Source organism: Schistocerca americana, chromosome 2 (assembly GCF_021461395.2).
Source record: "Schistocerca americana isolate TAMUIC-IGC-003095 chromosome 2, iqSchAmer2.1, whole genome shotgun sequence".
NCBI lineage: Eukaryota > Metazoa > Arthropoda > Insecta > Orthoptera > Acrididae > Schistocerca > Schistocerca americana.
In genome coordinates, this window is record NC_060120.1 from 406,376,763 (window position 1) to 406,400,590 (window position 23,828).

General features: G+C 45.5%; 1 protein-coding gene across 1 annotated transcript in view; it reads right to left on the minus strand.

Annotated features, from left to right (window-relative positions):
• Positions 1-23,828, minus strand: part of LOC124594054 — a 328,962-nt gene that overhangs the window by 35,341 nt on the left and 269,793 nt on the right. The gene's annotated exons all lie outside the window — the stretch shown is intronic.

Genomic DNA, 23,828 nt, shown 5'->3' on the forward strand with positions numbered 1-23,828 from the left:
TATATTAATAAATGAAAATTAGAAATTTGACAGGCTGGTTTAAGCATATTCCTTAAATTTCCTGTTATGGCCGCCAGTCAGATAACCTGACTACTAAATTGACGTAATCTCTCACGCTATGGGTACCCATGGTACCAGCGACTGTCTGCACCTCACTCCATTTCTTACGTCATACATCAGCTACCGCAGTCTCAGGTATATTACGAAGTGATGCTTCGTACTTAATATTAGGGCTCCTAAAGCCATAAACACTACACGTGCGTTGCCGACGTTCGCTGCGAAGTTTGTGCTGTGTGCTGATAAAAAACTCCCTCGCTGTCAAACACAAGACTCTGTAAATATTGGCACTTGTTACAGTGAAGTACTTTACTCTACAAACTTTAGAGCTAGACATGACACGGATGGATGTTTGGCCAGATACCGGATGTCCGGACAACCGGTGGCCGGATATTCTGTCGGATATTGCAACGAGGCATGTCGTAGTATATCGATCCAAGCGAGCTCACGGAAGTCAGGGGTGGATGATCGGATGAATTCTGGTAAAATCGATTGACTGACTTAAGGAACATTTAAGTCTTTCAGTATGAGCTCTGATTTCTGTCGTTTTATTGCAATGATCTTTCCCTGTGCAGGTGGGCGCCAAAAAATTATTTTCGGAGGAGATGGTTAATGATTGAAGTTTCTTTAAAAGATCCTGCCGTAACGATAAACGCCTTTGTTTTAATGATTACCACTACAATTCGCGTGTCATATACATCGCACCCTATCGCCTATTTCTATTTCGCGATAATACAAAACGAGCTGTCCTTCGTTGTACTTTTTCGATGCCCTGTGTCAATACTAAATGATGCAGATCCCAAACCACACAGCAATAATCCAGAAGAGCACGGACAAGCTATGTGCATACAGTCTCTTCAGTAAACTGTTGTCTCACATAATATATTATTCAGGAGCTTGAATAAATATACTTCTTTAAGAAACTGCTGTCTCACTTCGATGTGGTCGTTTAAGTTATTTTCATGTTTGTTAGTACCCGCCTTCGTAACCGAGATCACTGAAGACACGCGATTCTGAGGTAAGCCGTCTCGAATTCTCATAGTGAATGAAATTTTCACTGCCAGTATTTGGCCAGCCAGGGGATCAGATGTGATGCCTGAAATTTCCTGATCACCAATCGTTGTTTCAATGCCCTGGATTAAATTCCATATTTGTCTACAGTGTCTCATGAAGTAAAGGCATGTGACCCATGTTGTCGGATGGGGTCGTTAACCCCGACGACGTCATTGGTGCCTTTCGAGATGAGTGGTCAATGCGTCGGCACCACATTTCACATTCTCCCTCAACATTATCACTATCATCTCATCGTCATAATCATTGCCATACAACACAAACACATCCCTACACCGTATACGCGTCCATTACAACACGCACCGCTGAGTTCTTTGGCTATCGATACACATCAGTCATAGTTGCAGCGCTGGCTACGCGACTAAAGAGCACACGAGGTCGAGGACGGGATTTTAAGGAGCGGAGCGGCGCGCGATAGGAGGTGGAGGAGGCACAGAGAGCAGCATACGGCAGCAGTCGCCCAGTGTGCCGTGCACTTAAGACGGATCGCTGCGCCGCAGGAGTTGGCCGATCGATTTCCGGCGGCTTTCGCCCCGCCAGCGGCCCCATCGGTCACTCCGTTTATGACGACCCCGGCAATGAAGGACGGCCATTCGGGTACGACGAGCCAGGTTATGGACGCAGCACAACCGTGTATGACGACTCACGCTATGGCTGCAGGACATTCGATGGCGATGACCCAGGCTTTGGATTGGCACACTCTGTTGCGGCAACAATGACGTCCGACGGCGGGCCTGGACCTCGCCTGCGGGCGGCCATTCACGCCCTCCCACACAACGATTGAGGTCAGGCACGAGGCACAGCTCAGCGGGTAGGACCGTTACATTCAGTGACTACACTCCTTCCACTATTACTATGGAACCGTGGCTACCAGGCCGAGGTCATACGATCACCGATGGGCTTGAAAACAATTGATTACGATAAAGAAGAGTCTCAAGAAGATAGCAGCTGCAGCCCATTACCGGCAACTGATCCAGACAGAGTGCTGTCACCCGAAGACGACGATGACATCAAGGCTTTCGAACTGTAAGTCATAAAAAGGCGGATTTGAAGAGAAAAAGTCCTCAAGTCCTTGATGAAGTCTCCAGAAGGCAACAACCAATATCGACCTCGAACAGATCCGAACTACTTCCTCTCGAGAGCGAACAGATGGGTTTGTCGACGACACTACCCGCCACCGCTGCTTCGAGCACGACTCCACCTAGCGCATCACAAGCAACAAGAACACCTGCAGGAAAAGTTCCGCCCATCACAATAACTATACAGGGAAATTGATGTGCGTAAACATGGAGTTGAAGAAACATATAAGTAGGCCCATCAGAGCTGTCCATAAGAGTGACACAACCATTTAGGGACCTTGAAGTAGGACTGCTGATGTTCTCAAAAAATTGAAATGCCGGTAATCGATGTTATCGGTTCTCGATGCATCGAAGAAAGTATCGATATACAGACTGAAGCTACACTACGAACAGGCTTATAACAATATCAGCTGCAATTTGTAAATATACTGCCGGTTTCAGAGCTGTATATTGAAGTGTTGATTTATTATTGGAATTCTGTACGTCAACAAGCTAGCAGCCGGCTTATCCCCCTTCGAGCAAGACTTGAAAGGAGAACAATGCACGTTCACACTTGGTAACAATGGCAACTGCATGTAAGTGGTATAACAAAAGGTGTCCGATGGGTCTGTTTTTCGTGTTCGTCACATATCAGATTTGCCCCGATCACTTCATCCCGACTTCTCTGTTTTTTCGTAACAGCTGTAGTGTCAAACCTGGGTGGTGAATTTAAACGTTGCAGTTCCTGTTGGTAGCATCAAGCCTGTCAGCATTTCTCCTCAAACGTCTCGGTCCACCGCGAATACCAAACTTTCAATTCAGATTTTATTTCTGAAAAACGCTGATATGAAAAAATAGCACACCATTTGCGTTAAAAATTCAGTTTTAACGCAAATAGTGTGTTATTTCTTCACGTCGGAGATCTTGTTATTCCATTCACACCGCCACTATCACTCTCCCCCCCGCCCCTCCCCGACCCCCCAGTGAAATCGGATTTCTTATTTGTGCCACCCATATTTCCTTCACACAGTCAAAGAGAAAGGCTGAACGCGATGAAAGCTCAAAAAGTGGTAAGAGTCCTTCATACAGTGAAATGAAAATTATGTTCTACTACAATTTCAATTATTTACCAAAAATTGCGAAAAAAATGTAATACAAAATTAAAATAGCGACACTTGAAATTGCTATTTTCATATCGATGTACCATGGAAAATTGTCGCCTATATTTAGCGATATTACCTTTAAATTGTATCGATATATTATATAGCGATGTTTTAACAACAGCCCTAACTTGAACGAGTCTCATAAAATATTTAACAATTAATAAAATATTCAGGTCGAAGGGATTTCACTTTAAAACCCAACCTTTCGTCCCCGTCTGCGGAAGAGATTTTCAAGCGGGATCCTAGCTTTTTTGAATGTCCAATTCACATTCTGGCTCGCTGAGTCCTGCCGGAATATTTTATTAATTGTGACAACTCCGGCTGTTACGTTTAACACAAATTATTACCTGCTGAGATCACAGTCAAAGTAGTTGAAGCAGAACTCTATACTAGGGGCTTCCACCAAACTGCCGTTCTTCAATTGAAGTCAGAAGACGACAAAAGCAACAATCTCGTAGCAAAGCGTGCCTACTGCGTCACCATGCCTGCAGGTCCAGTTACTACTTACGTTTCATGACAGATACAAGAATTAAATTTGAAACGTGCCGTGCAACGGATAGTCTGCCACAGCGTAAACGCTCTTTGAGGTTCTTCCACACCGCCAACTACTGTACCTTACCCCACAGATGTGGCGGGTGTGGGGGGCACGCACCAGTCGAAGAAAAGTGAAGTGTGCAAACTGTGAAGGTGATCAACCAGCTACATGGCATGGCTAGATCCCGTTTCAGCAAGCCCTGAGGACCTACGCAGCAAAAGGACAAGCAATAGGCGTACGTAAACAGAAAGCCACGAAGGTTGCAGTGCAGCTGAATATGTCAAATTCTAAGGATTTCAGTCTGCACCTAACACCCTTACAAAGCTGATGGCTCTTTTCGAGGGAGCGGAGACTCTCTTCATTCCCATCAATGGCTCATAGATCTGGTAGGACCACCGACTATTCACTTTGTATGTTCAATGCAAATGGCCTCATCCACAAGAAACTCGAGTTGGACCATGTCATCACTTGGCACCGTATTGATATCCTTTCTGTCAACGAGGCTCACCTCCGCCCTACCCAATCAGCTAACCTGGAGAACATACGGGACAGACCGTGCAAGTGGTCATACGATAGGCACAGATATCACTCGTGCACCAACCACCCTCCCGCTGATGTCCACTTTGGAAGCCACATTTATCACCGTACAGACTACATCTAGGATTATCACATTGGTTGTGGCATACCTCACCCACAGCTCACGTGTGAAGAGGACGATCTGCGGACTGTCTTCAACCATTATCCGAAGGTACCATTGTTTGGTGTTCTCAGTGCCAAACAGTATGCGTGGAAGTCTAGGCACAACAGCCAGTGGATGATGTTGATGATGTTTGATTTGTGGCGCGCTCAATGCGCGGTTATCAGCGCCCGTAACAGTTCCCAATCTGTAGACAGTCAAATCTAGCCACTTCCACGAATGAAGACTGAATGATGAGGACATCACAAACACTCAGTCCCCAGGCAGGAAAAATGCCCAACACCGCCGGAAATCGATCCTGTGACCCCGTGATTCAGAGTTAGCAACGTTAGCCACTAGACCACGAGCAGTGGACAAAGAACTTAGGAGTAATCCTTTATCATAAGTTACTAGTTACTAAGTGAAGAGAGTTCATCTTCATGTATTGCACCAGCTGTATCCTATTCTGACCAGTAGGCAAATGAATGCCCGGACAAAACTCAAGCTGTACAAAACTGAGATCCTGCCTGCACTGTTATATGGCTCCTCAACTTGGAGTATTATCATTCCCTGAAATCTTAGGCCCCTACAGGTAATTCACAATCGGTCTTGTCTTTGGCGCTGGATGATGAGTTCAGACCCACGACTTACATATTCAAGTTCAACTACCGATGATCAGAGAACAAATCGTTGAATCGACAAGGAAACTATTGGCAAAAATCGTTAAGCTACGCTCTACAACTTGCCACCTCGACTACATCGGCTCGAAATTTCCTGAACGGTGTCATCGCATAAAAGTGCCTCCCGGTGCCCTTGTGGAGGCACCCCAATAACTACTCAACTGTTTTAACCACCATCTCAGGAGGGCTCCAGGAGCCCGAGCCCATGTCATTGCTTAGGCCCAAATAAAGTTTATCTGAAACCCCTAAACCTGTTCGCCACAGAAATCCGGCCTCAAGGAAGATAGCACTCCGCGAACTTTAAAAACACACACAGGTACAAAAAAGAAGAAAAAGCGGGCGAATCGGTACTCAACACGTGACACACTTCAGCGGAGCCTTGTTGTGTACTCGTGTAGGGTGCGAGTGAACCAACGTCCGAAAGTCAGGAGCAGCGGGGCCTGGAGCGGTCCTATTTAGCAAAGACGAAATAAACCACTACAGTCGCCGTCGCGAAGTTTGGGAGTGCAGAGACGGAACTACTACTTCCACGTTCATGGTAACATGTTCGGCATCTTTCCTGAACAATTTATCACCTTTCTCCATAAAACTCTCGTTGTCGTATGCTGGAAGATTCACGTGGTGCGGAATCTTGCCCGGGGTTGGCTAGAGATGTGGCAGTGTTGGGTTATGACCCTGAGCTGTGTCTTAGTGGGCAAATGTAAAGCATTTTGACTGAAATCAACAGGCGTCGTACACCTGGGCTACTACTCTTTTGTACCGAGTGGCTAGTTTCTCTGTACTTACACTTACTGTATACTCAAAAACATAGAGTAGAGTGCCTGAAGACCCGTTAAGTTCTGTGTTGTGTGGGTGTATTGGTAGCCTAGTGGCTGTTTTCTGATATTTGTCGTTTGAAACATTTGGGGCCGGCATAGGCACTATTTTAGCACAAGAAATTTTCCCTATGTTCTAGTTACTGTTTGTTAGTAATTTACCGCATGGTTAAAGTAACGGCTTCCAGTCCGAGCAGTTAGTCACTGTCATGTTGTATGACGCATAAGGAACTGTGAAAACGGCAGCTGAGTAGGATGTTAGGTGATATGTGAGTGGCTAGAGCCGGGTAATTGAAATATTCTGTGTCTTTATTAGTCTTAAGATGTTCTGGCAGTCTCACCACATACGTTGTTTTAGAGTAATTTGTGGCACTTAAATGGTTTGTGTATAGCCCCCAATTACACTTCTGTGTTTAAAATTTTATCAGTTAATACATTTAAAGCCATCCACATGTTTTATTGCAGGTTTTAAGGACTTATTCATTGACAAGTCCTAACTAGCTGGTAACCATACCATTTCATGTGACAGGCTCGACTTACGTTAACGGAGTGTACTGTCAGCGCTGAAAGGTGCAAGATAATGCACGTATGGTTATCGTGTGCAGCACCGAGCGAGATGGCGCAGTGTTTAGCTCACCGCACTCGCACTCAGAACAGTTCACATTACACTTACCTACACTTGAAAGAGAAACATACACCACAATCTTCATACAACATATCCCTAAGGTAACAATCCAGTGAGAGCGGAGGATGTACTCCCTGAACCCAAAATGGCTCTGAGCACTTTGGGACTTAACTTCGGAGGTCATCAGTCCCCCAGAATTTAGAACTACTTAAACCTAACTAACTTCAAGACATCACACACATCCATGCCCGAGGCAGGATTCGAACCTGCGACCGTAGCAGTCGCGCGGCCCCAGAATGTAGCGCCTAGAACCGCTCGGCCACTCCGGCCGGCCCGTGAACCCACTCCTTGAGAAATCCCAACCAGCAGTCCAGTACAACATCTACGTGAATAGCAGTGAAATCACATCCACAAAATATTGTTTTTATCCATCGGTGTAGCCTATTTTTTTGAATAGAATGCAAGATATATCTGTTGGAATGTTCGCTTCAGTCATTTATGGAGACAAATACCAGGTATTTTAAAAACAATGTACAGATTTCAGTTGTTTATTGCAGACGAACTATACATAGGTGACAGAAGTCATGGAATATAAATATTTATACAAGCAGATGCGGTAGCAAAGTGTACAAAGGTGTAAAAGAGTAGAGCACCGACGGAGTAGTCATTTGAACACAAATGATTCATGTGAAAATTTGATCATGACAGCAAGACGGGAATTAACAAACTTTGAACGCGGAATGGTATTCTGAGCTAGACGCGTCGGACGGAGCAATTCGGAAATAGTTAGGAAAATCAGTATTCCGGGATCCACAGTGTCAAGATTGTGATGAGTATACCACATCTCAAGCGTCATCTCTCACCAAGAACAACGCAGTAACCGACGCTCTTCACTTGAGGAAAGAGAGCAGCGGCGTTTGCATAGAGTAGGATATTGTAATGCCTCTGTTATTTCGAGTTACACTGTCATGTACTTTTAGACAAGCATGCATGTACAAATAAATGCATCACAATGCAGAAACACAGGCACTGCAACAGCGTCTTTTTCCGTCGACGTAGGGTAAGCGACTTTGAAGTAGAATTATTCGTCTGTAGGAGAATATATCCAATGAATGTACTACTGCAGGTTGTAGGTACAAAGCTGACAACATATGGAAGTTTGGGTCTGACCCCGAGTCGTGCTCGGATAGCCGAGTGGTTGTGTCGCCTTGTGCGTCGAGCGAGCAGGTCGTAGGTAACTTCCGCCTGTGCCGCAGCGCCGCTTGTGTCGAAGCTAATCGGTCTTGTTGGTGTATCGGCCGGAGTCACATCGTAGTTGCGTAGCGGAGTTAGTCGTCGCTTTTCTCTTGGCGGCGGTGTTTGCTGCCCGCGCCAGGGTGTCTGTCGAGTCTACTAGGCTGTTCCTCATCGAGCGATTGTTCATTTCAGTTTTGACAAGAGTGCGCGTCGTGTTAAGCGTGGCTCTTTAGAAATTCACGATTGGTTGGCTGATGTTATCCGTGTTAGACGTGATCATGTAGATACTGCTTGCTTTGATTCTGATTTGTATCCTTCCTTTGTGAAATTTTATGATCCCGTTCAAGTAGAATGGCTTCTCTCTCGGGTTGGTTCTAAACTGTTGTTTGTGACGATACAAACCACCGTTACTAGATGAATATATCTACTATACAAGGATTGCTTTGTGGAGAGCGAGCGCACTACATGGTGCGCGAATCGCGGAAGCGCGTAGCGCGCCCGCGCGAGATTTGCAACGGTCGTTGGGATGGTCTCCGGGGCCGGGCGGCCACGAGGCCCGCAGCTTGGGGCATTGTTAGGTTTTTCGCGCATTACGCAAAAACTATGTAACCTACGGTGAAGAGCGTTTCGGCAGTTGATTGTGGTCAGCAATATGCACCTTCTGAAAGATTGATCCTTATTTCATGTCACGAGACGCAAAAGTTATAGTAACCTCAAAATCGGTTAATATCACGGATACTGAGAGATTAATAAAAATAGTAAATAACAACTTACAGGGATGAGCGAGCACCCATTAAAAACGTTTCGTCATAGCGGATCGAGTGCCATAGTCATATGTTAAAATTCATAAATAATTAAGCTCGTAAAGAGCAATAAACAAAGTATGATGAAAAACTGTTTATAAAATTCAATAGAGAATTCATGACGTAAATAACGGCACTATATAACATTTTGGGTGGCATCACACGTATTTTAAAATAGTTAAGTTATACTATACACTTACTTGCAATAGTTTTCATTGTTTGCAAATTATTATTAACATTTATCGCCCAAAATTAATTAATTATTATAGATATGAAGATTTTGAGCAGCGCAATGTGTAGATCGCTATAGATTACGTCTAAAAACGGTTCTATATGCAGTTCTATGTTAAACTTTGCAGCACTGACGTAAACAAACAAATTTGGACTAAGTGGCGAAACTTCGTAAAAACTAAAACTTGATTTACAGCCGATAGGATAATCCTAGAAATTAATGTAATTTAGTAAATTAGATGTACTTCTTAGCTCAGTTTCGATAGTGAACTTACTTTTGTCGAGGAATGTACGTATCAAAATTTGTAACCTTAACTGGTGTGATTGGTACTTGCATAACAAGGGGGATAGACGATCCGAGCCTATATAAGCGAGCGGCCATCTTGGCCAGGGGTCAGTCGTTGGTCAGTCGTTTGGAGTGTAGGTGGCGAGCAAGCCCCACTTGAGGATGGCCCATGTGGTCGTTTGAGAATTTCTTCTCGCGCCGATTTATTTCGACAAAGAGTATTGTTTAATAGCGTAAGTGTGCAAGTGTATATTTGGTGAACTGGAAGTGCTACGATTATTTGTGTGAGTGCAAATTACGGGGTATAGATCGGCGTAAATGAGCATATGGCGATCTGTGATTTCGTGCCAAAACTGCTAGAACAAAGAGGACAGTGGGACTTTTGGCTCTGTTCGAATTATTTGAATAATTCTCGTTTATAGCAGCTTACATTACTGCTATTGGGGGCTCGGAGTCAAATTATTATTAAAGTAAAGCTGTAAACCGTCTCACCAGTGCTAATTTCATTGTGTGAAATAAAAGGACAACGCCAATAAATAGTGATTGAACTGTGTCGTGAGAAACTGATTTTATTATAATAAGCGCCTAATTTTTGTTCCCTTGCATAAACTGTACTCATGTCTGAGTGAATAATTAATTCAAAAACTATAACAAATTGGCGGGTGTGTAACAGTGTATAAATGCAGCAAGTGTGGAAATCATCCTCCGTGACTTACATGAGAGCCAAAAATTTGCAATAACATTTTTAACCAACATTTGTATATGCATATTCGCGTGAACACTTCAACTGGACTTCTTTATTTACCTCCCCGTCTCATGTTTTCACATCGAGATGGCTCCGTTAATTTCATCCTCCTAGAAAATGCGGCACTCGAGTATACTCTGGTTAGAATTTATAACCTTCCTCCTGAAGTGGACGATTCATGTCTGAAAACAGCGTTGCTTCCGTTTGGAGTCATACGGCATTTCCGATGGGAACGCTGGTCAGCACAACATCGCTTCCAGTGTTATAATGGTATCCGGACTGTGGACATGTGTGTTAAAAACAATATTCCTTCCCACTTAACTGTTTGTGGTTACCGGATCCATGTTACGTATGCAGGGCAAGAAGGAAGATGTTTTCTCTGTAACGAAAGCGGTCATCTCAGATCTCAATGTCCGCGCCGTACTACTGTTCTGACGTCTTATCAAACGTGTCTTCCTTTAACATTAGCACACGCAGTGTCATCGCAGTAAGCTGTCAGTCAACCTCCAGCTTTAAGATATATAGGGGCAACATTACCTCTTACTCCTCTCGAATTTCCTCCGTTACCGGCGCGTCCCATTGCGGCCGCTGTCCATGAGGGGACAACGGCTCCAGCATCGCAAGTCAAACGCCGGCGGACTGAGGACGGTACAGATTTGCCGGCCGCTGTGGCCGAGCGGTTCTAGGCGTTTCAGTCCGGAACCGCACTGCTGCTACAGTCGAAGGTTTGAATCCTGCCTCGGGCATGGATGTGTGTGATGTCCTTAGGTGAGTTCGGTTTAAGTAGTTCTAAGTCTAGGGGACTGATGACCTCAGATGTTAAGTCCAATAGTGCCTAGAGCAATATGAACCATTTGGTACAGCTTTCGAGGACGCCCAAATACAGTCTCCTTCTTCTAATATGTCGTTGACAGAGGGTGCACCTTCTGGCGCTAATGAGTTCCCTACCGACGTTAATTGTGATTCCAGTATTACCAGAGATGATGTAGCTCCTTCTGTTGATGTTGAAATGTATGTTGAATCTGCGTCCCCCACTTCACCTGTAGACATGACGGTTCCCATGAGTTCAGATGTTCCCGCATAAACGTTGCCTGCTGGCCAGTCTTCACAGTGTTCCAGTGAAATACCACCCCTCTGTCATGCTGAGACGGTGGAGTAACAGAAATCTACGGATTCTCTTCCTGATGATCAGGATATGCCATCCGACACAGTCACTGAATTACATGTCTCTTATGTACCTGATGTTGCTGTTGGTTGTTCTGAGTTGTGCTGCTCGATTTCCGACGGGCGCAGTGGCGATGGCTCCTCTATCAAATCGGAGCTTGACGTGCCACCAACCCTTCCACATCAAAAATGTATGTTTTCACGGAGTGGTGTCAAACAGCGTTTTCAACCTGCACGTGCAGCGGCGCTTCGTAAAAAGAAAAACGAGGATTCCTCGGTTTCCGGTGTGGAGGATTAGAATTATAACTTCTTTCTCCCTCGTCACGACGTTGAGGAGAGAAGGACGTGATGAGTGCATTTTCCTTAGTGTTGTGTCATTGACCTTGCATGTGCTAACGGATGCAGGCATATACATTGTTAATGTTAATAGGATATGTTCCCAATTACGGCTTGCTGGGTTACTTCAGTTTATTTACGATTCCCAAGCTGATTTCGTGTGTTCACAAGAGGTCTTACTTGATGTGGTTTGTCTTCCTGGACAGTCAATGTTTTTCAATGTTGCATCTGAAAATTCTATCAGTATGCCTTTGCTTTATCGAGATTGAGTCCCGTTGACGGACTTCGAAAAGCTAGATGATGGTCGCAGTATAGGCTGTAGTTTTTATGAGTTCATCTTAATTTTTCTTTACATTCCGTCTCGATCCGGTCGTTCATCCGATCGCGTGAGATTTTATAAGGAAGAAGTTGTTTATTTACTCAGATGGAACCCGCGCAAGGTTTTGTTGGAGGTGATCTTAACTGCGTCTTACGTTATGTAAATCCGACCCTCAATTATACATTTTGTCGTGATCTTAATGGTAAGGTGACGTCCTTGCATTTCCAAGATGCGTGGGTTTGCATATATCCCACATTGGTGCGTTTACGATACTTCAAGTAACCGATTGAACCACTTTCATGTATCTGCCCCCATATGTGGTCAGCTTCTATCGATTGATGTAATTCCTGCCAGTTTCACTGATCACTGTGCTGTTTCAATGGCCTTTAACCATAACCTGCAGCGCATCATTCTTTCGCGCTCTTTATGGAAGCTAAACACTCTACATCTCATGTAGCCCTCCCTGGAGGGCATCATCGCAGACGTATGGCGGTGGTCAACCCAATCCCTGGAGCGTTATTCCTCACTTCTAGGTCGATGGGTTACCTTTGCTAAGCCCCGGATTCAAAATATACTCAAGCAATTTAGCGCTGTGTTGCGGCCACATGTAGTAAGCTTTGCTTCAAGCAGTGGAGAATAGCAAAACAGAGGCACGCCGGCGACCAAGGCGTTCTGAAGTAGGCAGGCACACATAGCCTTGCTGACAGCAGCAGTCTACCAACAGACTCACGCAAGGACGCACACAGACCGAGCGCCGAGCGAAGCCTGGAGAGTGCTGAGTAAGGGGAAGTGAGGCCAGCACGCTAAGTTACACTGCAATAAATTGTGGGAGTAATAACAAAAAGCTACCACAAAGGGTAAAAAACGTCCTCCTGCCGGATATAAATAGTGGAGCGCTGGCAGCAACAGAAAAAAGACATTAGTAAGCAGTTGGGATCTGAGGACGGACGTGCTCCGTGTCCGAATGTTCAATCTTCGTAGATGACGATTCCGGAAGTCTGTTCCAGCTCACAGGAGTCATCCATTCGCTGCCAAATGGCAACTTCAGCTCTGGAGGTCGGCCCGAGTTCGGTTGGCACCATGGCTGACTAACTACAGCGAGAACTTCCAGCGGGACCTGCCGCAGCGCGGTCTTGGTCAGAGCCCCACAGTGCATGGCCTGTCCATGACGGGATCTTGCCGACGTCGCGACTGACGGCTTCCCAGCCGCCGGTGCAGCAGGCGTCAGCAGCTGACCTCACAGCGAGGCCGTTCCGTGGGCACGCCATACTGGGGCGCCGAGCGGCGACGAGTTCATCTCAACGACAGGGCATCCTGGCTTCAGCGGAGAACTGGTGGCCTGAGGCTCTCAAGTGCGATCAGCAACGCTCGTTGCGCGCATTATCGGAGAATCTACACAGCAGCAGCCAGGCGGAGGGATCCGCAGGGCTGGGCAGTGACGACGAGGGAGAAATTGAAAAGAAAGTTCAATAAATAATTGTAAAACTTCACGCCGTCTCAGTCTTTGGCGCAGCCACTGTGTCTGCTGCTAACAAGTGGTGCAGATGTCGTAACAAGTGATGTCAGGCGCACCCACGCTACGACTTTGTCTAGCACCTTGCGGAGCAAATGAGAAACACCGAATAGGTTGAATCCTACAACTGCCTTCTCTCTATGTTTTCTGTGTAGCTAGACATGTCGAGGGTAACGTTAAGGGATGTGAGAGTGTCATTTGAAAGGCCTAGCAGCCCTGTAGACTTATCGCAGTTTCGTGGGAATGATAGTCACGTCGACTTAGTACCATCTAAATGTGTAGTGTGTGGATTAACAGGTCACGTCGTTCCTTGCGATGAATTTGTACCAGGCACTTGTGTTGTGTGTGGCTTCTATGTTCATGTAATGCGGCAATGTGGTAAGTCTAGATGGCTTGTCATTAGACGTGCTAGGAATTACCATGCTTCTGGGTAATACAATTTTATTTTTGTGAGGTGAGGTATACCACACCGAAAATGCCAGAGACACGTGCAACCGGGACAAATGACGCCGTAGTCGCATTGACAGAGCAAGTTAAGAAACTGATTGAAGAAAATAAGTTGCAAAAGCAGCACATGCAGAGGATGGAGCAAAAATTGTTGAAAAATACTCAATCAGGCTCGGGAAGCGATAGTGTAGAATGCAAGGATACTGTCTTTTCCAGTGTGTGAGATTGTTCAGCACCTAATTTGATGCCTTCCTTCTCGTGTAAAACATCAGAGGATGTGAATGTATTCATTGGTGACGCACGTAGTACTGCTAGACTGTGTGGCTGGTCAGATGAAATGTGTTTGCAAATGGCGAGGTTACGGTTAGTAGGTGACGCAAAGACTTATGTGGCATATCACAAAGGGTTAAAGAATGCTACTACGTTCACAGAGTGGGCTGAGGAATTATTGCAAAGGTTTAAGAAACAAAACAGTGCCAGATTTTTTAGAGAAAAATTGGGAAGGATGATGCAAAAAACGGGTGAAACGGTAGAAGAATTTTCAGACAGAATTAGGAGAACGAATGCGCACACGTATGAGTTAACGCAAAATGCGAGTGGAAATAAAGTTCTATTGAAAGAAGCAGAGAACAGAGCTTTAGACGCATTTTTTCGAGGGGTCTCGCGGGATTTTTCACGCCGGATACGAATGGAAAATTCGAGTGTCTACGCAATAGCATTGCGCGTAGCTACACATTTGCAGGAAGTGGATAGCGCCACCAGAAGTCGCAATGACAAGAAAATTTTTTCGTTTTCCAAGGAGCGTTACCGTTGTGGGAAGCTAGGTCATTTTAAGGGACAATGTCTGGAACCGCAGTGTTTCAATTGTCACAAAATAGGGCATAAGACACGGCAGTATAAAGCCAAAAAACGGTATAATGATACAGCAGGTAGAAAACTGTTCAACGAAAAAGGGAGTGTTCCTGCCGTCGGGAGGCATTCCCAGTTAGAAGAGGTAATCAGAGAGTCGGCGAAGAGGCGGATTGTAGTTTGATGTTTTGGATAGCAGATAAGTGGCGAAGAGTTTTAGTGGATACTGGAGCGCATGTATCAGTTGTCAGTGTGGACCTCGTGGGTAAGGAAAGATTGGAAGCTCCGAGATACAGATTGCGCGCAGTAGGTGATACAAAATTAGATGCGCTAGGGACAGAACAGCTCAAGTTTAGGATAGGGAACGTGTGGTTCCGGTAGCCAATGGAGGTGTTGTCAAATGTGGGACAGGGATTTTCAGCGATACTTAGGTTGGACTTTCTTATTAAACATCATGGCAAAATTGACCTTTCGCAACATACACTGGAACTCGATGGGAACTTGTTCTCAATGGGCAAAGCCGTTGCAAATGTTTCAGAGTCGCAAGGTGCACCGATAGCTGGTGATACCATCTAAACTGCGTACAAGTGCATTAAAGGTGATTTAATGTAACAAAGCACGAACAGGTACAGGGAAGTTGATCTGGGTACCGGTGGATGTCAATGTGCCTTAGCAGGGGTTATTCTTGGTAGAGCCACTACCGAGTAATGAGGTTTTAGACGAAAAGCATTGCTTTATTCGTAGGAGTGTATCACGGGTAAAGGAAATAAACGAGCAGTTTATTGTTCCGGTGAGTTTAGATAACTTCAGGCGGGATGATGTCGATCTGCCTAAGGCATTACTAATAGCCACAGTGGAGTTAATGGATGAAGAGGACCGTCAGCACGTCTGCACTTCGTGACGAGGTTAATCATTTGAGAGGAAATGATCATTGGGGTATGGAAGCAATATTACTAAACTATAAAGCATTGTTTGAAGCACAGGGTACGTTACCTGCTACACCGATAACACAGCATCGTATTCCGACAGGGAATCACGCTCCGGTGCATCGTAATACATACAGACTACCGAAACAACTACAACCAATAGTAGAGCAATTAATAGAGCAACAACTGGAAGATGGGGTAATCCAGCACAATAATAGTCCTTGGTCTAGTAGCGTGGTCCTAGTTCCGAAGAAGAAACCGGACGGGTCGAAAAAAATTCGATTTTGTTACGATCACAGACTTTTGAATGAACGGACAGTGACGGACGTATATCCGATTCCGAATATCACAGAAACGTTAGACAACCTAGGGCAGTGTAAATTTTTCTCCACTATGGATTTGCGAAGCGGTTATCACCAGACCGAAGTATGTCCGGAGGACAGGCCAAAACAGCATTTACGACGCATTGTGATCACTTCGAGTATAGCAGAATGCCGGTTGGACTAAAAAAAGCTCCAGCAACATTTCAGAGGTTATTGGATGGAGTCCTTCGCTGGTTGAAACCGAAAAAAATGCATGGTGTATCTAGATGACATTATAGTTTTTTCAAGAGATATACAGCAGCGTGTGGAACGGTTAGAGGAGGTGTTTAAAAGATTAGAGGCAGCACGCCTAACATCAAGTTTGGACAAATGCCGTTTTGCACAAGCACAAGTAAATTATCTCGGGCATGTTATCAGTTAGGACGGGGTATGGACAGATCCTCATATCACTTCTGCAGTACGAGATTTTCCGGTTCCGCAAACGGTTAAACAACAGCAATCGTATATTGTTCTTGCGAGCTATTAACGAAAATTCGTACAGGGGTTCGCAGAAATAGCGAGGCCACCTACTAAGTTGCTAAGAAAAGGTGCTACCTTCCAGTGGACGTCAGAGTGCGAGAAAGCATTTCAAGAGTTGAAACGGATACTGACATCAGATCCAGTTTTGAAGTTTCCAGACTTTTCGAAGGAGTTTATACTACAATGTGACGCGTCTAATCACGCTCTTGGAGCTGTACTTGGGCAAGAAACTGATGGCAAAGAACATCCGATTGCTTTCGCGTCTCGTCAACTTAACGAGGCGGAACAAAATTACTTCACGACGGAGAAGGAATTGTTAGTGGTAATATACGGGATTTCGTACTTTCGATGTTATCTGTACGGTAGAAGGTTTAAGATTGTGACGGAACATTCAGTTCTGAAATGGTTATTAGGCCTGAAAGATCCAGCGAGTAGGCTACTGAGATGGGCGCTGATACTCAGTGACTTCGATTATGAGGTAACACGCAAGCCAGGTGTGAAGCATGCCAATGCTGACGCATTGAGCAGGAAAGTGGCACTAGTACAAGTAAGCGGGGTGACTGAAGATGAGTGGAAATGGGCAGAAGCCGTGGATAGTGACTGCCAATTGTTCACAAAGCAACTTCAGTTCCTAGTACAGGACGGGTTACTTTGGAGGGCGACGAAATGCGGCCCGCGCGTCGTCGTACCAGCAGCGTTAAGACCTGAAGTTTTGCAACAGGCGCATGATCATTTTCTTTCAGGACATGGCGGGAGAAGGGCTACGGATAGGCGGATAGCGGAGAAGTTTTGGTGGAGGACACGACGTCAAGTCGTGGACGAGTACGTCAGACATTGTGTGCCATGCGCACAGCGTGCGGACTTGTGCCATCAAAAGATTCAGCTTCAAATATTAACAGAGGCAGACAGACCTTTCCAACAAATCGGAATTGATGTATTAGGCGCATTTAATAGGATTGCAGCAGGGAATAAGTATGTGTTAACAGTGATTGACCACTTTTCTAGGTATTTAGTCATAATCGCATTACCAGATCAGAAAGCAAGTACGGTGGCACAAGCTTTAGTTAAGAATTGGTTACTCGGGTATTGGATACCTCAGTCCTTAATCTCGGATCAAGGTACTAATTTCACGTCTGATCTGATGGAGCAACTGAGTAAGTTACTGAAGGTAAAGAAACTACGGACTAGTCAATTCCATCCGCAAGCAAACGGATGAACGGAGAGAGTGCATCGCACGATCACTAAGATGTTGAATCACTATGCAAATAGTCAACACACCGACTGAGATGTGTACTTGCAATTCGTAACCGGTGCATATAATAGTAAGGTACAGGATTGTCGCCGTACGAAGTGGTGTATGGGCGGAAGATGCCTTCACCTTTTGACATGCTTCGTTCAAGGCTGTGAGTAGAGGGCGAGCATGTAAGGCAATTTGCGAAAACCATTAAGGAAGTATGGCAGGGAGTGAGACGAGCTAACACGAAAGTGTTGGAACGACAAGAGCGGATGGGAGGTACAATGAGGAAGTTACCACAGTACAGAGTAGACCAATGGGTGCTACTAGCTAATCCGTATGTTTCAAAAGGAAGAACCAAGAAGTTCACAAACAAGTTCCAGGGACCGTACCAGGCAGTGGAAACGACATCACCTGCCAATGTAAAATTACAAGTGCCTACCAACACAATGGTGGTTCACGTTAGTAGAGTTAAGCCGTTCCAGGGGGTAGTATATCCGTATATATGTACGTCTCCTTCTGGAAGAAAGCGAAAAGAAGCACCAGAAGCAGACAGTAAACCGGGTATCAAATATTAGTTGCGTTTTATGGATGTGTAGATAGCAGTAATTATCATGTGTTTATTATTTTTGTGCACGGACTAGGGTTATTTTATTCCTATTAAGGGGCAGTGATTTGAGTTTTTTCCTTCTCTCTCCATTCTGTAGCTGACGCAGGATGGGGTACGAGTGGATAGTATCGGGTGTAGTCCTATGGCAGCTGACACAAGCTGGCCAGGTGTAGGATATGCCGTTGCGAAGTGGGGTGTTGTTCGGGAAACAACCAGATGTGGTCCTCCCGAGTCTCTAGTGGACGCTTCGGCTGGCACTCAACATCCTGCAGGAAAGGAACGAGATGCGGCAGCTACAGGAGGTGGTATCGAGTGTGGAAACGGTTGCATCTAAGAACAGAATATTACGGGACATGCAAGAAGAGTACAAGGCTTTGGATAGGTCATGTAAGGAAATAAGGGAACAACTGCGCCAAGTCCTGAGCATGATTCCAGGGAGGTGAAAGAGAGTAAAGAGGAGTTGGTTGAATGCAGGTGGGAAGTTGCTGAAAACAATGTTTGGAACAGTGGATAGGGACGATATTGACGTTTGGAACAATTCCTTAACAGTTATTTGCGACAGGGAGGAAAGCATAGGGAAGTTAGTGGATATACACACAACAGAGATACGGGGATTAGGTACAGAGTTGATGAATACGACATGCGTGGTGTGTGGGATGGCAACAAGGTTACGAGCATATGTAGAACAAACACAGAAATTATTGAATACGGATCTGGAACAGGTACAAACGTGATTGGACGTAGTGGACAGGTAGCTGGAAATGGCTAAATTGCTGTGGGAACTGGTTAACAGCATTGGTGATGCACGAGTGAGGATGGATGAATTGCAGAAGCTTCAGAGTGTCAGAGAATAGTAGTGAAGCCTGCGCCACAGACTCCATCTGAATTTTTTTGGTGACATCAACGTCACACTCACTTGTCCGAGCAATGCGTGATGTACTGCCTCTTGCAATTTCAGCAAGTTGGGAGGCATTGGTTGTATTCTGTATTTGCTACGGAGAGGATATCAGCCAAGTGTTATGACAATGGGAATTGGACAGCAACCATGGAGATGGAATTATGGGACAGTGGTTTGCTAATCAACGGGACAAATTGTAAAATAGTAGGGGATCATTTCAGCTTGCCAGTGACAGCCATGGGAGTCACCAAGGTTACAGATACTTATCTGAAGTTGTACTGGCAAGAGGCGTCATTCAGCATCGCTCCAGGAGAAAATTTGACGTATGTTAACAAGACCTTGGTTGCTACACTATTGCAAACGATAGATAAACTAGTAGATTCGGAGAAAGGTCAAATTTCAAGGCAGCAATTATTAAGGCATGTGGAGGAGTCCGATATCAGGTGGAAACCTAGCATAGTGACCATTGATATTTCAACCAGTACTATTACCGTGTTGATTCTATTTATCGGTGTGGTATATGTCTTATTAAAACGGAGGATTCAGCATGTTATTGCAAGACTGCTTCATGAGATTCCTGTAGAATGGATCACCAGTAGGGCATCTGTCAGGGCAACCTGCATGGATATAGGGAAGAATTAAAATAGAGGATACAACTAGAGTTAATGTATAGGGTAAATTTGGGGAGGAAGTTAATATTTAGGAGGAGGCAGTGTTGCGGCCACATGTAGTAACCATTACTTCACGCAGTGGAGAATGGCAAAACAGAGGCACGCCGGCGACCGACGAGTTGCGAAGTAGGCAGGCACACATAGCCTTGCCGACAGCGGTAGTCTACCAACAGACTCACGCAAGGACGCACACACACTCAGCGCGCCGAGCGAAGCCTGGAGAGTGTTAAGTAAGGGGAAATGAGGCCAGCATGCTAAGTTACGCTGAACTATACTACGGGAGTAATAACAAAAACCTACCACCGAGGGTAAAGAAAGTCCCCCTGCCAGATATAAATAGTGGAGCACAGGCAGCAACAGACAGAAGCCATTAGTAAGCGGTTCGGATCTGAGGACGGACGTGGTCCGTGTCCGAATGTTCAATCTTCGTAGGTGACGATTCCGGAAGTCTGTTCCAGCTCACATGAGTCATCCATTCGCCGCCAGATGGCAACTTCAGCTCTGGAGGTCGGCCCCAGTTCGGTCGGCACCATGGCTGACTAACTACAGTGAGAACTTCCAGCAGGACCGGCCGCAGCGCGGTCTTCGTCAGAGGCGCCGCCGGGTACTGACGCCCGGACTTCACAGCAACCCAGCCCCACGGCGCGTGGGCCGTCCGTGACGGGACCTCGCGAACATCGCGACTGACGGCTTCCCAGCCGCCGTGCAGCAGGCATCGGCAGCTGACTTCACGGCGACGCGGCTCTGTGGGCACGCCATACTGGGGCGCCGATCGGCGACGAGTTCATCTGAACCACAGGGCATCCTGGCGTCAGCGGAGCACTGGTGGCCTAGTGCGATCAGCGGCGCGCGTTTCGCGCATTGTCCGAGAATCCACACAGTAACAGCCAGGCGGCGGGATCCGCAGGGCTGGGCAGCGACGACGAGGGAGAAATTGTAAAGAAAGTTCAAGAAATAATGGTAAAACTCCCCGCCTTCTCAGTCTTTGGCGTAGCCACTGTGTCTGCTGCTAACAAGTGGTGCAAAGTCGTAACAGCTGAAAAAACGGCTGAAATATGTTATGCTGCCCTTCTATATCTTTACGATAATGCTCGTGATGACCCCTTGAGAGTGTGGACGTCCACTGTGTGAAGGTAAAAGTTCTACAATTCAAACATAGGCAAATGGATGGTGTCCGGTTGCATTCAAAGCCTCATTCAATCGTACAGGATGAGTTGACCACTCTCTGTCATCTTCTTCGGCTTTACAAGCGATCTCAATGGACGTGTCTTTCTACCATTCGTTCTCTAGATGGGCGTCAGTGGTTCTCCCACTCTGATACCATGCGTGAACTTTACCAGTACTTTTCCGAAATTTATACTGAAGTGGATTCAGATGGTCCACCGTGTGTTGATTTTACCTCCCTCCTCGATAGTGTTGTTACGACAGCTCTCTAGGACGAGTTTTTCTCTGTTTTCCATCGCAATGATGTATTTGATATTGTGGCTGGTTATCCCTCCCACAAGTTGCCTGGCTTAGATGGCCTTCCCAAAGAATTTTATATTCGATTTTGGTCCCTGATACGATAACTTCTATGGTGAATCAAGTATTCCACGGAGGCCTTCTTACGACCAGCTTTAAGTCGCTAAAATCGTCCTGATCCACAGAAAGCCGGGACGTTTGCGTGTGGATTTAAAAAACCGATAAGATGACCACTCGTGGTATGCAGCAAAGCCGGGTTCGAGATCCGGTCAGGCACGAATTTTCATTGTCGTAATTCTATTTTACAGCTAATGGTTGGCCTTTTTCTCAACTGCGAATACTTAATGTATTTGCTTACAGTTATCAACACTAACAGACAAGCAACACTGCTTGAAATAACCGCAGAAATTATTGTGGGACGTACGGAAAACGTGTCAGTTAGGACAGTGCGCCGAAATTTGGCATTAATGGAATATGGAAGCAGATGACCAACTCGAGTGCCTTTGCTAACAGTACGGCATCGCCTGTACCGCCTCTCCTGTAATGGTGATCATATGGTTGGACCCTAGACGACTGTAAAACTGTGGCCTGGTCAAACGAGTCCCGACTGTTGATGGTAACAGCTGAAGGCAGGGTTAAAGTGTGTCGCAGACCCCATGAAGCCATGGACACAAGTTTTCAACAAGGGACTGTGCAAGCTTGTGGTGTCTCCATAATGATGTGGGCTGTGTTTACATGGAATGGATTTGGTCCTCTGGTCCTACTGAACCGATCACTGAAAGAAAATGTATACGTTCGGCTACCATTTGCAGTCATTCCTGGATTTCATGTTCCCAAACAGCAATGGAATTTTTGTAGTAGACAATGTAGCACGTCATCGTGTGACAATTGCTCGCCACCGGTTTGAAGAACGTTCTGGAGAATTTGGCCGTCATGAATCCCATCTAACATTTATGGGACATATTCGAGAGGTCATTTCGTGAACAAAGTCCTTCATCGGAAACACTTCCACAATCATGGACGGCTAAGGCGGCAAGGTGGCTTAGTTTTTCTGCATGGGACATCCAAAGACTTTTTGAATCCATGACACGTCAAGCTGCTGCACTGTGCCGGGCTTAAGGAGGTCCGACACGATATTAGGAGGTACCCCATGGCTTTTGTTAATTCAGTGTATTAAATATGGAGAAACATTGTGCATGTCACTGGATAGAGGATGGTTCAAAGTTTGGACAGAGCTGAGTTGTTGTTTGTTTGTAGCGAGAGGGCTAGTACACCACACGAGAAATCATTTTGTGTGCTGGAATTTGAGTGAAGTTGATGCATTGTTGAAGTGCAATATGCATTCCGCCGTTGACTCAGCAAGCTACCGCAGCTGCATAAGCAGATTAATGACTGATATACAAAATTTCTGGGAAGTTGGTTGGATACCCTAAGGGTAGAGCATTGATAGGAACACACATCTCCTGAAAATGTCGAGCGTATCCGAGATGCGTTCACGCTGATCCCACGGAAGTTCACAAGACGATGAGGCCAGGAACATCGAGTTCCTCAAACAACGGTGTGGCGTGTTCTGAAACAAACAACGCCTGTTCATGAAGCTTTATAAGTGGCAGTTACTGCAGAAATCTTGTCTCGACGACCAAAACAGAAAGTACGAATTTTGCATTTCTGTTTTCCACTAAACGGCAGAGTACGCTTTTTCAGAAAGTTTTATCTTTTCGATCGAATCGAACTCTTATTTATCGGCTAAAGATGACCCCTTAATGTCAGAGTTTGGGGGTCACAAAATACTGATATCGTCGTCGAATATGAAAGTGACTCACCGAAACTGAATGTGTTTGTGACGTTTCTGTTTACTAAGTTTATGGAATTTTTCTTTTTGGGGAGGAAACTGCGACAGGGATGCCATACTTGGACATGCTGCAAGTTAGTTGTTGCCTCAACTTAACAAAATTGAAATGATTTCATTTTAATGCATGACGGCCGCCGCCTCCCTTTCACCTTTCTTGGCGTTGTCTTAACGACATACTGGAACGCTGGATTGGAAGAGGTGGACAACAAGATATGCTTCATTGCATTTGGCCTTCCAGGTCACCATATCTAACACCTACGCCAGCTACTCTTCAACAACTGAGAAATCGAATTGTAGAATCTGTCGATTCAAGAAATAGGTATCTGTTAATTCTTGGGTGGGATGATACGGACTACCGTTTCTCCAGCAGTGCATGATGCTCACGTTGAGTGCATGGTATAGCGTCTGTGCGAACATAAATCTTTGAACCTTCCTTCACCAGTGACATGCGCAATGTGATCCTATCTTTCAAAGATTCCCTATAATAAACAACTGAAATCTGTTCTTTCTTTATGAACCATCGTGTATGTTAATTTTTTAGTTGAAGTTTCAGATTCATTAGAGAAGACGAGCTTCTTTGCTATCAGCCGCGCGGAGTAGCCGCGGGGTGTGAGACGTCCTGTAACAGTCCGTGCGGCTCCCCCTTCGTAAGTTCGAGTCCTCCGTGGGGCATGGGTGTGTGTGTTGTCGATAGCGTAAGTTAGTTTAAGTTAGATTAAGAAATG